Source organism: Magnolia sinica, chromosome 10, assembly GCF_029962835.1.
Source record: "Magnolia sinica isolate HGM2019 chromosome 10, MsV1, whole genome shotgun sequence".
NCBI classification, from domain to species: domain Eukaryota; kingdom Viridiplantae; phylum Streptophyta; class Magnoliopsida; order Magnoliales; family Magnoliaceae; genus Magnolia; species Magnolia sinica.
Genome location: NC_080582.1, coordinates 60,331,422 through 60,349,969, shown reverse-complemented (window position 1 = coordinate 60,349,969; position 18,548 = coordinate 60,331,422). Strand labels below are relative to the sequence as shown.

Sequence of the window (18,548 nt, the reverse complement as noted above, 5' to 3'; positions counted from 1 at the left end):
GATTTCCACCGTTGAAACCTTGCTAGTCCCCTCAATGATGTTTATTTTTCATCCAACCTATTCATAAGATCATATAGACATGGATGAAGAGAAAACACAAATATAATATTGATCCAAAGCTTATGTGGCTCCCAAGAAATTTTCAACAATGGTAGACGTTCAATTCAACTGTTTCCTATGGTGTGGTCCATTTGAACATTGTTTATGCTTCATTTTTTGTCTTAAGCACTAAAATTATCTGATAAAATGGATGGACATAGAGGATAAAATACATAAATTATGGTGGACCTCACAAAGTGTACTCATTACACTAAGCCTAGTGAGTTAATCACCACACAATCTACTCCCCCTTGGCACCCGTGTGTTTAATCCACACCGTCCACTTCTCTTCGCCAGATGATTTTGGTCATAGGCCCAAAGATGAGACAGGTCTGGACCTTAGGTGATCCACACCATAGGAATCAGTGGGACAATGGTGTCCACCGTTGAAACCTTCTCAAGGCCCATCCATAATGTTTATTTTCCATCTAACCTGTTCATAAGTCACACATGCGTGATTGAAGGGGAAAACCAAATATTAACTTGGCCCCAAACGGTTGGGGCCACAAGAACGCCAATCTTAATGTTTGTATTTTATCCACGCTGCCCATACAACAACAGGACCACTGTGATGTTTGTATTTTGTTCACACTGCCCCAACTAATAGCAGGACCCACCATGACATATATGTTTCATCTATATTGTCCATCTATGTTTCCATATTGTTTTAGGTCATGAGCCTATAGGTAAGGGCGATCAGACCCTCAAGTGGGCCACACCAAAGGAAATAGTGGGGATTGAGTACCTACCATTGAAAACTTTCACAAGTCTATTGTAATGTTTGTTGTCACCCATGCCACCCAACTTGTCTATAGGGCCTATTGTGGACCCCACATGGCACATGTGTTTGTTTAAGTCATCCCAAATAGGATCCACCTTGATGTATATTAGAGTTGGGCATCTGACCGAGTCGGATCGGATTGGGTCCAACCCGATTCGATCCTAAATCTCAACGACCCAACCCGAACTCGATCCGATCCGGGACCGAGTCCGGGTCACCTGACTCGATCCGATTTGAACTGTACATGGCCTGATCCGATCCGAGTCCAACTCGGTCAAGAAAACTGATCAGATCGGAATGGGCAAGGTTCGAATATCCTCGCTGCTATTTTCGGTTTGGTCCATTTGAACTTTAGATGTGATTATTTTTTCTTCAAATGCTCTAAAATGATCTCTAAAAATATATGAACGGTGTAGAGATAATAAATACATCATTGTGGAGCCCATATAACTTTGATCTCCTTTGAACCGTTCATACAACTCAGAGCTCGAGGCGTAAGCTTGACGTGCACGGCACGAAAGTGCATACTTAGGTGCACTTTGTTATATGGTCGTTAGCAAGTTCTATGGGTCTAATCATGGGGTATGTGTTATATCCAAACCGTCCATTCATTTGGCAAGCTCGTCTTAAGGATTGAGACAAAAAAATAAGAAAGATCTAACTATCAAGTGTACCACACGAATTGTTTAACGGTGAAAATCATTATCTCTGCTGCTATTTGTAGTGTGGTCCAGATGATCTTTGGATATTATTCATTTTTTGGATAATGCTCTATAATGATCTCTAAAATTATATGAACGGTGTAGATATAATAAATACATCACTGTGGGGCCATATAACTTTGATCTCCTTTGACCATTTGTACAACTTGGAGCTCGAGGAGAGTTGGTCGCACTAAAATCTCACTGAAATGCTGACTAATACTGATAGCTACAGCTATAGCTACACCGTACACGTACCTATAGCTTTACAACAACTCAGTGCTTTGTGGACCCCACCATGACGTATGTGTTTCATCCATTCCATCCATCTATTTCTCCATATCATTTTATCTTAAGAAACCAAAAATCAGGTATATCCCAATATCAAGTGGACCACATTAAAGGAAACAGTGTTCAATGAGCGTCAACCATTAAAAACCTTTTAGGGGCCACAAAAGTTTTGAATCAAGCTGATCTTTGTTTATTCCCTTCATTTGGGCATGTATGACCTAACCAATAGATTGGATTTCAAATAAATAGTACAGTGGGCCTTAGGAGGATTTTAATGATGGATATCCAATCATTATTGTTTTCCCATGGTGTGATCGACTTGAGATTTATATCCCTCTCATTTTTGGGATCAAGACCTATAATGATCTTCAACAATGGATGAACGGAATGGATAAAACACATATATCATGGTGGGGCCCACAGAGCACTCACCACTAGCCATAGGGCAGGTGGCAGGTGGAGTTGTCAATTTGTTCCCTCTGAATACAGGTCTCTCTCTCACGAAAGCTTCATCTCTCATGGAAGCTCTTTCTCTTATTGAAAATGAAAGCTCTCTTTCTCTTGCCGAATGTAATAGTATGACTGTATGATATCATCGTCCCCGTGAATGCATGTGGTTTATCCGCTCTGGATCTAGTCGGATTGGATCCATTCAGATCAGGTTTCGGATCGAATTGGTCTGAATTAACCATGATCCGAACCCGATCCGAAAAACATTCGGATCTGAATGGCCCAACTCGATCCGCACCGATCCAAGCTGTCGGTTCGGTTCAAATCGGGTCGGATCAGGTCGGATCCACCGGATTGGGTCAGACATGCCCAACTCTAATGTACATAATATATCCTTACCGATCATCCATTTTATTATATTATGTCACATGCAAAAGGTCCAAGTGTGTGGTCGATTCTAGTCTTAGGCAAGCCATGCCATGTAGGCCCTTACATTGCTAGTGGTAGCTAGGATGGTCACACTAGTGTAAAGGAGAGCTTCCCATAAGAAAATTATATGATAGTCAACGATATAGAGAGGTTTTCATGAGAAAATTGGATGATAGGAATGATTATTTAAAATAGTAGTACTTCATGATTTTTATGATTTTTTTTTTTTTTTCCTATCCAACAGTGATGTTGCTGCCCTTAGTGTCTGCCCAATACCAATCTTGAAATTGTATTTTCCTTTTATATCCATTATATCCATGGCCTAAGAATACGACAGCTCTACAAAGAAGAGAGATTGAGTTGGCGGACCCATAAAGGAAGTCCTTAGATTCATGAAAATAACCTTCTTTTACACTAGCCTTCAATGACTCAAAGTCCCATGCTTATGAAACAATAGATTTCACGGAAAGATGTTGACACCACCACACATCATACAAGACTTGGTGGGGATTGGTTGGGTCTCAAGAACCACAAATTCCAAAGTATCAAATAATTACTTTATCTCCGATAGAAACTTAGGCAGCATAATGGGCAGCTATTTGAAGCTTTGGTAGACAATGATGCTTGATACACAGGCACTTCAACATTGCACTTACGTAACTCATTGTTTCTGAGTCACAGAAAAAATCAAATTGGGTGAATAATACTAACATTTGACTCATGGACACTTTCTTTCTTGAAATACCACTGGGTTATATTAAATTGATGGTTAGAATTACATTTCATTTGTTTTAAGATTCTGTAGCTCTTAACCTAATTTTGGGAAAATAGGCTCCTGGTACTTAGCAGCCTTTCATTTTTTTCCAAATCAATATTTCTAAATAGTACCTCTATCTTTTGATTTATTTTCAAATAACACTTATATTTAGTATTATTATATCCTTATTTTTATTTGTTTCCAAATAACACACTACTTTTAAATATTTCCAAATAGGCCTAATTTTTTCAATACTTCTGGATAAGCTCTACCTTTAGAAATTTATAATATTTCTAAATAGTTCCCTATCTTTTGCTTATTTCAAAATAATACTCCTATCTTTTAATTATTATAAGATAGACCTTATCATTTGAATATTTCAAATTAGCACCTTATCTTTCATTTATTTCATATTTTTATATAATTAAAAAATATCTTATCTTTTAGATTATTTCTAAATATCCATCTTTTAAATATTTCTAAATAATACCATATTTTTTAATATTTCTAAATAACTCCCAATCTTTTAAATATTTCAAAATAACACTTTTGATTATTCCTAACTAAGCTCTCCCTTTTGATTTATTTCTAAATAATGTCAATCTTTTAAATATTTCTAAATAGTACCTCTATCTTTTGATTTTTGATTTTTTTATTTTTACACACCCACACACTCATGTCGTGGTGGGATTTCACCACCTATGGATATTCGAACCTATCTTTTGATTTATTTTCCAATAACACATATATTTCCTTATATTTAAATTATACCTTAACATTTTTTATTTGTTTCCTATTTTTAAATATTTCCAAATTGGCTCAATCTTTTTGATACTTCCAAATAGGTTCTAACTTTATAGTATTTCTAAATATTATCCTATCTTTTGCTTAATTCTAAATAGTACTTCTACCTTTTAATTATTCGTAGATAGCTATTTATCTTTTGAATATTACAAATTAGCCCTTACCTTTTATTTATTTCCTATTTTTTTATATTACTAAAAAGTATCTTGATAATTCTAAATATCTAACTTTTAAATATTTCCAAACAATATCCTATTTGAATATTTCTAAATAACGCCCTATCTTTTGATTATTTACAAATAACACCCTATCTTTTGATTAGTTCCAAATAATATCTTTTATATATTTCTAACTAACGCTCTGCCTTTTGATTTGTTTCTAAATAATGCCAATTTTTTGAATATTTCAAAACAGGCACTATCTTTTGATTTATTTCTAAATAGTACCTAAACTTTTTTAATATTTCTAAATTATGCCCAATTTTTTTATTATTTCCAAATAATCTTAATCTTTTGATTAATTCCAAATAACGCCCTATCTTTTGATTTATTTTCAAATAACACCTACCTTTCCCTATATTTATACCTTAACTTTTTTTATTTGTTTCCAAATAACAACCTATTTTGAAATATTTCCAATTAGGCTCAATCTTTTCAATACTTCCAAATAAGCTCTACTTTTATAATATTTCTAAATATTTCGCCATCTTTTACTTAATTGTAAATAGTACCCTTATCTTTTAATTATTTATAAAGAGTCCTTGTCTTTTAAATATTTCAAATTAGCACATTACCTTTCGTTTATTTACTATTTTTTATATTACTAAAAAGCATCTTGATTCTAAAATAATTCTAAATAATGCCCAATGTTTTGATTATTTACAAAAAAAAGCCCTATCTTTTGATTATTTCTAACTAATGCTCCACTTGTTTTTTTATTTATTTCTAAATAATGCTAATCTTTTGGATATTTCAAAAAGTCATTTATCTTTTGATTTACCCGTTCTTTTGATTATTTTCAAATAATGCCTTATCTTTTTATTATTTCCATATAAGCCCACTCTTTTGATTATTTTTCCAAATAACACCCTATCTTTTGATTCTTTTGAATATTTCTAAATAGTATCTCTATCTTTTGATTTATTTCCAAATAACACATATATTTGGTATTATTATATCCTTATATTTAAATTACACCTTAAACTTTTTGATTTATTTCCAAATAACACCTTTTAAATATTTCTAAATAGGCTTAATTTTTTCAATACTTTCAAATAAACTCTACCTTTAGAAATTGATAATATTTTTAAATAGTTCCATCTTTTGAATATTTCAAATTAGTATCTGATTTTTTATATAACTAAAAAGTATATTATCTTTTATATTAATTCTAAATATCTATCTTTTAAATATTTGCAAACAATACCCTATTTTTGAATATTTCTAAATAAGTCCCAATATTTTGATTATTTCAAAATAACACCCTATCTTTTGATTATTTTCAACTAAGTTCTACCTTTTGATTTATTTCTAAATAGTACCCTATCTTTGATTTATTTCCAAATAACACATAAAATTTAAGGTATAATTTAAATATAGGAAAATATGATTTGATTTCAAATAACACCTTATTTTTAAATATTTCCAAATAGGCCCATCTTTTCAATCCTTTCAAATAAGCTCTAGCTTTATAATATTTCTAAATATTTCCATATTTCTAAATAACACCTTATCTTTTAATTGTTTCTAGATACCTCCTTATCTTTTGAATATTTCAAATTAGCAACTTACCTTTCATTTATTTCCTATTTTTTATATTACTATAAAGTATCTTAAAAATTCTAAACAAAGTATTTCCAAATAATACCTTATTTTTTAATATTTCTAAATAACACCCTATCTTTTGATTATTTTCAAATAATGCTCTATCGTTTAAATATTTCTAAATAATGCCCAATCTTTTGACTATTTATAAATAACGTCCTATCTTTTGAATAAATTCTAACTAACGCTCTGCCTTTTTGATTTATTTCTAAATAAGCTCTTTTTAATATTTCAAAATAGGCACTATCTTTTGATTTATTTCTAAATAATGCCCAGCCCAATATTTTGATTATTTCTAAATAAAGCCTAATCTTTTGGATATTTCTAAATTGCACCAACTATATCCAAAACTAAAGTGCCCACTGGAAGTGCAACTCACCAATTTTAGATATTTTAAGTGTGATTTCACACCATTTTAGATGATATAGCCCAATTGAGTTCCGGATACAATTGATTTTTGGGATGTCCCATAACCTATAAGGGACCCACCAAATACACACTATGGATGTCCAATGCACATCACAGTGGAGCCCACACAGGTCGACATCGTGGAAAGCTCGCATAAGGTCCACCTCATAGTAAAATATCCAAAATTTTAGGCTAATCTGTAAATTGAATGGAATATTGGTAGGGGATCCACCATGGAAACTTCTAGATGGAATGCCACTCATCAGATGCACCCTACTAGGACAATGGGTACCAACCACACATATATATTGTAGGCTTGACTTTCTCCCTTTGTTATGCCCCACCTGAGTTTTGGGATAAGATGATTCTTGGGATGTATGGTTAACATGTTGAGGCCCAGATGGAAGGTTTAAATTACACGTACTATAGTCTCCACATAGATCAAACATAATTACGATGATTTCTCCCCTTGGGACCCTGGACCAAAAATCAGACTGGTCCACATAATCTGGTGGACCATGCGTATGATATGAACTAATAAAGCAGAAAAAAACAAGATGGGTTACGCGGTTTATATTTCTATCTACTTGTGCAGCTCACTGATTTTAGAGGGGGAATGATCATGATAGAGACATGGATGAGTGGCCCATATCTTCCATATGTTTGCAGCTTTCATATTTCCTTAAATTTATCTTTGAGCTAAGTAGTATTAGATCTAAAATTTTGAATTTTACAAAAAAAAAAAAAAAAAACCACTTAAGCGAGTAGCCTAAAAAGTCAGCCCCATCTGTGATTCAGGTGGACCACATTAACCATAGAGAAGACTTTTGTTTCTTGGATCTAAAATAGGATGACGCATCTGGTAGGCCCCACCCAACACCACCTTTTCCATCACTACCAATTTATAAACATACCCTAAGTTTTCTTTCTTTATTTCTTTTTCTTTTTATCTTTTTTTTTTTTTAATTTTTAATATTACGGGAGTACCATTCCAATAGTTATAGGCGGGCCAAGCCGCATTTGGGCATGGCTGCATTTTAATCCCGAGCCCAACCCTTGGGCCTGATACCACAACCTAATCCGACCAAAGGAGATATAAGCCCATGAGCTTGACAAGCTAGCCTGGCCCAAGAGCTACCCCATTAATTAATTTAAGTAATTATCATTGGATGCTAGAATGGGTCTGTGAAATCCATCCTGATCACCACCAAGTGTGTCACCCCACACCTATGGCCCACACCTATAAAAAAAACAGTGCATAGCCAATAGCCATTGATATATAACAAACTTGATTAGTGGATGGGGATGACTTCCATGGAAAATGTTGCTTATAATGGGGGAATTGCTTGAAGGTCCCATTCACTTAATAAATTAGAAAGTTACCAATTAGGTGAACTGTAACCTGTAGTTCAACTGGTTAAACTCATACATTCAATAAATAAATAAATCTTTACTGACGTGGAACCTTGATTTTTGACAGGACCCGCCATGATGATATCTATATCTCTATATATATAAGATCCATTGCTGGACAATTTGGAAGTAGGGCCTAAGTTGTATTACATAATTTCCTTTTCAATAGTCATAGGCGGGCCCACCACATTAGGTTGGGATGTAGATTATCCAAAGCCTAGTCCAATTGAAAAGTGGCATGCATTTTAAGCCCGAGCCAGCCCTTAGACCTCATACCATAGCCCAAAGTTTGGCCAGAGGCAAGCTATGACCAGAAGCCCAACAGAATAGATAGGCCCCTTTTATATATAGCACAAACTTCAATTAGAAAAGGAAAGAAAATTTTACAAAATACCTCATCAACAGGTACTTAAAAAAAAACAAAAGGTACTTAAAAAAAAAACATTTAAAAAAGTTTTTTAATAAGCTACTCATCCACATACACATCATGGTGGCACCCTAAGAAATCAAGGGTGGGCATTCCATTTGAGGTACACATTAAAAAAGAGAATCTCGCAAGTCCAACCTGTTGGACCACAATTTAAGGTACGCCCAGTAGATAACTTCCTACCTGTCAAGTGCTTGTGAAATCCAATCTTCCTATTAGATTGGCCCCACCATGAGGATCACCTAGTACGAACATCTTATCACCTCAGCAAGTGACCCATACTATATAAAACAGTTCATAGCCATTGATAATTAACAAAATAAAAGTGTGGCCACTTGATGAGTGGATAGGGATGATTTTCATGAAAATTATTGCTTACTATGGGAACAGCTTGGAGGTCCCATTGGCTAATAAATTACAAGTTACCCATTAGGCAGACCATAACCTGTGGTCCAAACTAGTTAAACTCATACCTTAAAATAAATAAATAAATAAATCGTGCTATGTAGCACACAATCTATTTGGGAGCGTTGTCATCGAACTCAATTATAATTCATAAGTAACTTATACATCGACTGGGTTCGGGTCGGGTTGAGCAAACTAAGATCTCATCCCAAGCCCTACCCAAGTATTATCAGGTTGGTTTTGTATAGCCCAAGCTCAAGACCGAACCCGACAGATCCTGGCCAAGCCCAACCCAATGTCGGGTCATGCCGGTTACCATATTATATACCACACAAGCTTAATTAAAATAAGGGGATTTTACAAAATAATACAGTTTCTTTTTAAGAAAAGGTTTTTAATAAATTAAACCATTAATTAATTTGAGTAATTATCATTTGAGGCTAGGGTGCGTCCCACCGTGATGATATGCGAAATCCATCCCGACCAACCACACCAGGCCCAGGGCCCAAAAATCAGCCAAATCTATGATTACAGGTGGACTACATGATTGGAAACAATGTCCAAACGTCCCAGGGCGATGCCCACCCTCTAACTGGTTTCCCTTGGTGTGGCCCATTTGAATTTAGCATATATTTGACTTTTAGCCTTGGGCTTAAATTTTAGTGTAGATTGTCCACATAATCATGGTGGGACCTCTAAAAATCAAGGGTGGATGTCTCTCCCAATGGTTTTCTTTGGTGTGGCCTACTTGTATCACATGTCAAACTGATTTTTTATCCTGGGCCTAACGTGTAGCCCCAACATACACCACAAGGTAGGTTCTATGAAAAGTCACGGTGGGTGAGTCTTTTTTTTTTTTTTTAAATATATCGGCAGAAAGTTTAAAAATAGTTGGTCGGCTACCATTGATTTTTTTTAAGGGCACACAACAATGTATATGTGATATCCACTCTAACCATTAGATGTGGCCACCGGCCAAAAAAAAACAGCCTAATCTATTATTCAGATGGGCCACACCAAAGAAAACATTTGAAAGATACATCCATCCTTGATTTTTATAGGGCCAGTGTGATGATTATATGAAATCCACTCCAACCATTAGATGCCACACCAATCTTTAGCCCTATAACCCAAAAATCAATCCTATACATGATTCTCCCACAATGGGAAACAGTTTGGAGGATGTGTTGCCATGTACCCTGTTTCTAATCATGTGGTCCACCTAAATCATGGATAGGGTTGAGTTTTGGATCCTAGACCTAACATTAACATGAGATGATAGACCTGATGGTTGGGATGGATTTCACATAAACATCACAGTGAGGCCCACCCACGCCTTGCATAACGAATGCCAATGGTATGATGCGTGTCGAACATCTACTTCATCAGTCAGATGCACCATTCCATGGTGGGCCTGGGGCTTAAAAATTAAGTCAATCCATGACTTGTGTGGGCCACACCACATACAAAAGTTGAGAGGGGTTACCCTCCATTAAAACATTCATAATCATTTGTTGGGCCCACCGACAAGTTTCAGATGCATGCAAATTTCAAGTGCGCCCCACCAAGTACTTTTATATGTTTTTGGCATGTCTTCACATGATTTTAGATGGTATGGCCCGCTTGAGTTCCATATACGGCTGATTTTTGGGATAACCCATAATTTAAAGGCAACCCATCAAATGCACGGTGTTGATGGTCGACACGCATCACGGTGGGGCCCACACAACTCGACCTTATGGGATGTTCCCATGAGCTCGACCGCATAGAACCTTTTCCTATATATATATATATATATATATATATATATATATATATATATATATATATCATTACAAAATTGCCCTTCCTAACCCTAATTAGGGGGTAATACTATTAAACATGGTCCAAATCATTAAAAAAAGAGCTTGAATTTTAAGCCTAAGCTCCCAAAAGCCCAACGGGTAGGGTTGCCTCATACCCGACCTATTTAAGAATGACCTAGCCCTGACCCACTAAAATTCAGATCCATTTAGGTTGAAATCAAAAGGAGTCGACCCACTAATTTTATGGGTCGATACTGGCCCCCTATCCAAATTCGACCTATTTATCACACAAGTCGCATTAAAGTTGATAAGGACACCAATGGGTACCCAAAGCCGTGGGTACCCGATGAACCCAACCCATGAACCCAAACCAATTTTAATGAGCTCAAGTTCAATCAATTAGACCCAATAATTCAAGTTGAGTTGCGTCCAAACAATAAATTTATCAATACTTTCCTTCTTATTTTGTTTTGGGTTTTGGGTGGAGTCAAGGCTCAACCCATTAATAACCTATGTCGGTAGGTAGGGTTCAACCCAAGCCTAACCCATTAGGACAATTTTCTAAACCTAACCCACTAAAATTTGGGCCAGTTTAGGTTAGGTCAAAATCTAAAGCAACCATCCCACTAATTTAATGGGTCAATACTGGCCTCTTATCCAAATCCAACCCCATTTATCATAGGGGCCATATTAAGGTCAATAGGGATGCCAATGGGTACCCGAAGCCGTGGCCTATGAACCCGACCCAATTTTAACAAGCTCATGTTCAATCAATTGGACTGAAGAAATCATGTTGAGTTTCGGTCCAGGCAATAAATTTATCCATACTTTTGTTCTTTATTTTGTTTTGGGTTTTGGCTCGAGTCAAACCAGTTCATCTGGCTCAACCCATTAGAAACCTATGTAGGGTCATCTGGCACAACCCATTAGGTAGGTTCAACCCCAACCTAACCCATTATTTAAATGGACAAATTTCTAGCTCAAACCCAACCCACTACCCAATTAGTTTGGCTTGAACCCACCTCAAAAGCAGGTTGGGTCTGTTAACACATAAGCTAACCTGACTTAGGCCTAAGGCCAACCCATTTTAAATTAGAGCTAGACCTGTCAATGGGTCTATATTAGGCCCAAGTCCAACCCAGGTTGGGACTCAAACCCAGACATGTTCCTTCCTAATGCAAGGTACAATTTCTACAAGGAAAATAAATAGCAACCAAAGTTCAAAAGTGAAGTGGTTTTCCTTACCTTCGTTAATTATTTCATACCTCATTGCCTTCATGATCTTTGGTAGCACCACTGGAAAATAAAAAAGAAAAAAGAAAAAAGAAAAAAGAAAAGTAAAAACCAACAGGAACTGTAACTAATTGCTTTGACAAACAGTTGATGACCTGAAAGTGGCTACGCTGCATCAAACCAGCATTCATTTTCAGGTTAAAAAAAAAAAAAACTATACACACACACACACACACACACATACATACATACATACATACATACATACATATATATATATATATATATATATATATATATATATATATATATATATACATATATATATGTATGTATGGATGTATGTATATGTATAAAGAATCTGGCCACAGGCAGCCACATGTTCATCTATCCCCTGTTACAACAATTTATAACAGCATGCATACCTTACAATCACCGGCCAGCGCAACAGGAGTTTTCCCATATGCAATAGAGAAGTTGAGCATTTTCGCTTTTCATCTCTCGAAAGCAAAGGCATCCTGAAATAAGCACGCATATATATAATTTAAAAAAAATAAAAAATAAAAATCATTACCAAGAAACAGGTTAAGAAGCATAACATAGTTAAAATATGTTCACGAATATTTTCAAACTTTGCTGGTGTGTTTGGATCGACTATTTGAATTCATATGACAATAACTATTAGTCTAGTATAGTGTGGCTCGAGATTGCAACTATCCTACTTGAAGTTGGACTTAAGAGACCTATAACTAGTACTACAATGTAAGAGTTACTTCCTCATCACCTTTTAGCAATTCATGAGGCACTGTTCATGATTGTCTTATTCTTTCATATTAATTCTATATTCCTAGGTTCATTGTCTTCTCTCTCTTTTTTTTTTTTCCTTTTCATAAGATCAGTGAAATGAGAAGTTTTCTGTATAATTAATTACCTTTAATAGAGGAACTGGAGGTTTGTCTTCCCCAGGTTGAGGCTACCATTCAAGCAACACCCCTTTTCCCTCTACAGCCTTGCAAATATGTGGTGGATACATATTCATTGCCATCCTTGAATGGAAATCCCCACCAGCTTTGAAGGCATTCAACATGCTCTGACAGTTTGCAAGATGCATAAAGATCCGAAGCTCTAGCTACAAGATAAAGTTTGTTTCCATAACATAGACACTAACTTGGCTTAATTTAAAACCAGAAGGTACTTCAAATCCAAACCAAGCACAACTTGAAACAAATCCAAAATTTCACCGAACTAGTGTAACACAATTAAAACCTAAAAGCACTTATGCAAACATATAGCTTGAAGAAATACGATCTAGAATATCACTAACTTGTTGAAGGAACTCAAAAGGAATTACAAAATCTATTCATTGCAGACAAGTTCCCGGTATAGCTCCATCACTACCGTGTGATCTACCAATCAAATCTACCTCCCGAGCATAGAGCTAGAATCCCCAGAACTGCAATTGCTGTGAAACTACCTTCCGATGTAGGTCAGGTTGAAAAACATTCTTTCCCACAAGAATAAAATATGTTCAAAATTAAATTTTAGTTTGTTCAAGATCTTCACTATTGGTCTGATAGGCCTAACGAAATACCTAATTGCAGAGATGGAGCAAACAAAAACTTAACCATGAAGCAACAAAAGCCTCCCAAGTTCCCATGATTGGAAAAAAAAAAAAAAACATTCAATAATTTTCAGAAGTAATGAAACTCCATAAATTGACTTTCCAGAAGAGAATATTGTCCGAATCTAAAACCTAAAAACATAACATAGGAACTAACCGATGATTGGGCAAAATCAAGGAAAAACGGTCATCCCTAGACTGCTTAGGAAGTCTTCAATCTTGTGTCATCTACAATACTTAATTTGTTGCTCTAGTCTTTTAGATAAGCATCAACATGGTTATGAAACTCCATAAAATGGCTTTCCAAAAGAGAACATTGTCTGAATCTAAAACCTAAAAACATAACAAAGGAACTAACCGATGATTGGGCAAATCAAGGAAAGGCCGCTTGGGAAGCCTTCAATCATGTGTCATATGCAATATTTTATTTGATGCTCTCAAGTGTTTTAGATAAGCATTCAACATGGTCATCATTAAAGGTTCTAGAAGTACAACTAAAAAGGAGATTGTTAAAGACCACGAATCCTTGCAATAATATTTGATAATCTAATACTCGAGAGGTTTTTTTTTTTTTTTGCAAGATCGCAACAACAATAACAAGAAATGTGTGCAATCAATGTTAAACGGACAAAATTGTATGGTAAGCCACCACAAAAAAGAGTACGTCAAATAAATAGAAACTATCGAACTCGTAAGGATATGAATGATTGGTCTTCAAAAGTGATGGATGAGGGCTTTGAAGTTCAAACCCAAGCATTCAAAATGAAAAAAGGAAAATAATATAAAATAAAAAAATTAAAAATCCATGAGTGCATTTACTTACAGTTGAAGTCCTTTGGCCGATGACACCATGTCTGCAAGTTAGATCAAGAGGCCTTTCCAGAAATCGCAAATACTAGTGCAAAAACAAAAGAATGCATACAAAGAGATGGCATATAATGGTAAATACGTAAAACCAAGCATTGTAAGGGTTGAAGACACCCATATCCACAACAGCACAATGTTTTATATTCATTCATCAAATCACACACCTTGCATGTATAACTAGTATTTCTTAGTCAATTTCTTTCTATCACTATAAATAGTTATCATATGCCATTAAAACAAATGATACATGTCGTGTAATATGCAAATTCAAAAAAAAAAAAGAAAAAAAAAAACACATTTCACTGAATTGAACAAAATATTCAGCATCTATACTACCCAATTCTAATAGACTCAACTTTCTGAAGAATTCTAACAAATCAAAGAAATCCAGGCCAAAACATTCAACTCTAAAGACTATTCACATCTCTTCATAAACCTAGCCAGCAACAAAGATCCAAACAAACAAAGGATCCCATTTCTCAAGAATAGTAAAAAAGCCTAACACATAACATAATCAGATTTAAAAAATTCAGTAATTTCCACTGTCCTCTTCTTCAGCAAACCTTCCCTTTGACAAGAAGAGAGAGAGAGAGAGAGAGAGAGAGAGAGAGAGAGAGAGAGAGAGAGAGAGAGAGAGAGAGAGCAAACAAACAAACACAAAGCAATAGCCCAACTAGTAAAAGTCAAATTGAAATAATCCATTCAAAATAAAAAAACATAGAAACCCACTTCCCCGAATCTTTCTTCCAACAGGAGGCTGTTCGGTGCTTCCTTGAAACAATCTCATTGTTTATCATCCCAATTTTTCGAACTCACCAATCTCACTGTTTAACAAACAACACTTAACGTCAAGTGCTTTCCAGATTCCACATTACGTAAAAATTTTCAGTGTTAACAAATAGGTCCTAATACAATCAGCAGAAACTAGTAGATGTTAAAGATATAATCAATCACAAAGAACAAATAGAGTGATAGGTTAAGAAAATAAAAAAGCTATGACTATTACATGATTATGAAAAGAGACTATTTGATCATGAACGCACAATGAAAAGACTGATCTTACTAGAGTTTTAACTAACTGACACTTAGTCATTTATGGCATGAAATGGAACATGTGGTAAATCTCATGCTGCAAGGGCCACTGTACTGTATACATGTGGAAAATTGTGGATGAGATCTGAACTGTTCGGTCAGCTATTGTGGTAGTGAATGGGGCAAAGACCAAAGATCGAGTTGATTGGAGGATATAAAACAATAACTACGGGATATCCATGATATGGAAATGAGTATGGAGGTACCTAGCCATTGACATGATTACAAATTCACAACAATCTCTTTAATATACACTACTCGGGCTAGAGTTAGTACAGGTGCTCGGATTCTTAGTAGGCACGATGGTTTGAAAAAATCATCCAATACGACTCAGGCATTGTCCGAGTCACATCAGTTTTCAAACTGAAATGAAATTAGTCAGCACACTGAGACAGGACCAAAACGGACCAAGTTGGGCAAGTCGTCAGGTTTCAGTCCCCAGGTGAATCACGATCCAAAATCGCTACTTAAATCCATTGTTGGTAGACGTGGGGTCCATCTTTCAGTGAGCTGAACTGTTGATATGATCGGCCTTTGGTGGATAGCTAATAGAACAGATTGGGAAAATCCTAACCCATCAAATGGTGGTCAACAATGCATGATTGAGAACAAAAATGCAGTAAAGTTCCACATTCAACCAAGAAATAGCCAAGGATATCTTACAACATTCAAATGGTGATCAGCAATACAACCGCCATCCATTCAGAACCCCCACAGATCATCACCAATATATCAACAATACCAGGCCTCACACAATACAACACTAGATAGCCCAAAATATGCAACGGAGAAACTAGAATAACCTACCTCCAAGAAAAGAAAATGCAGTAACACCGCTACCGGGCCTCTTTTATTCATTCCATGCTATATATTAATTGGATGTTTATAATCATCCAATTGGTGTTCTTTTTGCACCATGGGTTGCCCCTATATGTATGAAGGAATGGACAGTCCAAATGGACGATTGGTCATCCTTGTGTCATTTAATAGTGCCAAGGACGTTGTTGACCTCCCATTGAAAGCATTTCCTATTCAGTGTTTTAAATAGCAAATAGCGTGAAGCATAGCGTTCACCCCTTTGAAGTGTGAGGCATAAGCTACACAAGCTACACACAACTTCAAGATTTTTAATCAAGGCGCTTGGTTGCGTTCACCCCTTTGAAGTGTGAGGCATAAGCTACACAAGCTACACACAACTTCAAGATTTTTAATCAAGGCGCTTGGTTGCGCCAATATCATGATATTCTATACCAGATTAGATTGATTAATAATGAAATTTAACAAAATTTCAAGATATTTAATGCAACAAAATGCAACCAAAAGTAATAAGAAAGGGCAATAATTAAGTATAAAGGTAAAGAAAAAGCAATGAAACTAATTTAATGTTATTATTTATATTATTTTACTAAAAGTATTAATTTTTATTGGAAATGGAAATGATGGGGACATCTCACACTTACACGCACGCACGCCGCCTCACCTACGCCGTATGCACGGAATAGGAGGGCCCCACCATCGATCTGTCTCGATGACGACGTCCAGGGAGGGCCTCCTACCTAAAAGACGAAGTTTGGTTCAAAAGATTGGGCCCGATAATCAAGAAAAGCCCATCATGTGATCTTATGATCGTGGCCCACTCGTCGGATTGATTTCATATTTTAGGTTTTGCTTATTGTTATTATTTAGAACATTGTGAATGCTTTAGATTTCTCTGTTTGGTTTTTATTTTAGTTTACTTCATCGCCAAGTAATAGGTTCCGCACATGGTGCGAGTTTTGGGGTATAGAATTTTTCCTATAAATAGGCACCCCTTGTAGTTCTTTTGATTCATTGAAGTTAATAAAAAAATTCCTCCTTTATTTTTCTGTTCTCTTTATGAGTTGTGGAAGAATTCAAAAGTGGGTGCGAAGCCCTCCCTTTTCAAAGGGCTAACTATCGTGGTGCAAAGTCACATCAATCCCGATTCACCCTTATCCTCCATTAGCTTTTTTTTTTTCCATCTCCCCCCACCATCCATACTTTGAATTCATCCTTTTGTTGCATCAGATTTCTTCGTTATAGCAGGTTTCCAGATTTCGGCCCACAGGCGAGCTGAAACTTCGGCAGAGCACCACACACAAACCGTACATCAGATCGAGCTGAGATTTGGAGGTTTTAGAGACCATCCCTGGCCGACCAGGGACAAGGTGGCCTTTTTCTGAATAGTGGGCCCCACACACGTGTGGCCGGGATCACACGTACGTCCGTCTGGGCCATTATTACTGTCCACACGAGGGATCATCTTTTGGCTTAGGTTTTTATCCTCTTTTATCCTCTCATAGCCGTTTTTCATGAATTCTAGCCCTAGATTACGTTTTCCCTAAGTTATTTGCCAGTTTTCTTACCCTAGGGTTCCTCGAATTGGAATTTCTGAATCCCTTGAATTAGGGACTAATTACTATGCATGCGTGGATGATTATTTCTTATCTTTGAGTATCGTTTGGTTCATAATTTTTATTGATCCAGCCCTATCATGTGTAGGCCTGGACCCGCATAGATTCCCCTTAATTGAATGTTTGGACTTTCATGTGGGATATGGAATTTGTGTAATTGTTTTTGAACTAACGTGATCTTAAGCCTAAAATCTCGCATATCATATTTAATTTTCATGTCCTGCATCAGGAAAAATATAACAAATCATTGAAAACATGATGTGAGCTACATAGCATGTAACGTAATCTACATAACGTGCAGCATATGCAAATTATGATGTAGCATAGGTTACATGCGACTTAAGCTATTTTCATGAGCTACGTATCGTTGAGGCTATGCTACGCTACGTAGCGTAAGCTACACACTACATAGTAGAGCCAGTGTTCAAGTTGTCGGTATCGCTACAAGTTTCGCTGGCCGGGGATAAAGATATTATATCATTATCGCTGATAACTAGAAATGCAGGAAAACGTGGGGGAAACATGGAGAAAATAGTGAAATTTTTCAGTGAAACTCCAGAACATGCCTAAATATACATATTTGCATATTTAGGAATTAAAAAATTACAAAATGAATGCATTACATAATAAGTTTTCATTTAATGGAGCCCATTTTAATTTGTTGTATATCCATGTCCGTCCGTCCATTTTTCTGGATCATTTTAATGCAC

At 35.8% G+C, this 18,548-nt stretch overlaps 1 long non-coding RNA gene across 4 annotated transcripts in view; it reads right to left on the bottom strand.

Annotated features, from left to right (window-relative positions):
• The window catches only part of LOC131216872 (uncharacterized), a 76,672-nt gene extending 63,703 nt beyond the window's left edge, over positions 1 to 12,969 (bottom strand). For 3 of the 4 annotated variants that reach the window (XR_009157077.1, XR_009157076.1, XR_009157075.1), the window contains exons 1-3: positions 12,758 to 12,969; positions 12,252 to 12,344; positions 11,839 to 11,889 (exon numbers count right to left, since the gene is read on the bottom strand). This is a non-coding gene — a long non-coding RNA (uncharacterized LOC131216872). The remainder of the gene's footprint in view (positions 1 to 11,838; positions 11,890 to 12,251; positions 12,345 to 12,757) is intronic. The other variant, XR_009157078.1, reaches the window with a different exon arrangement.
• Positions 12,970 to 18,548: the final 5,579 nt, after the last annotated feature.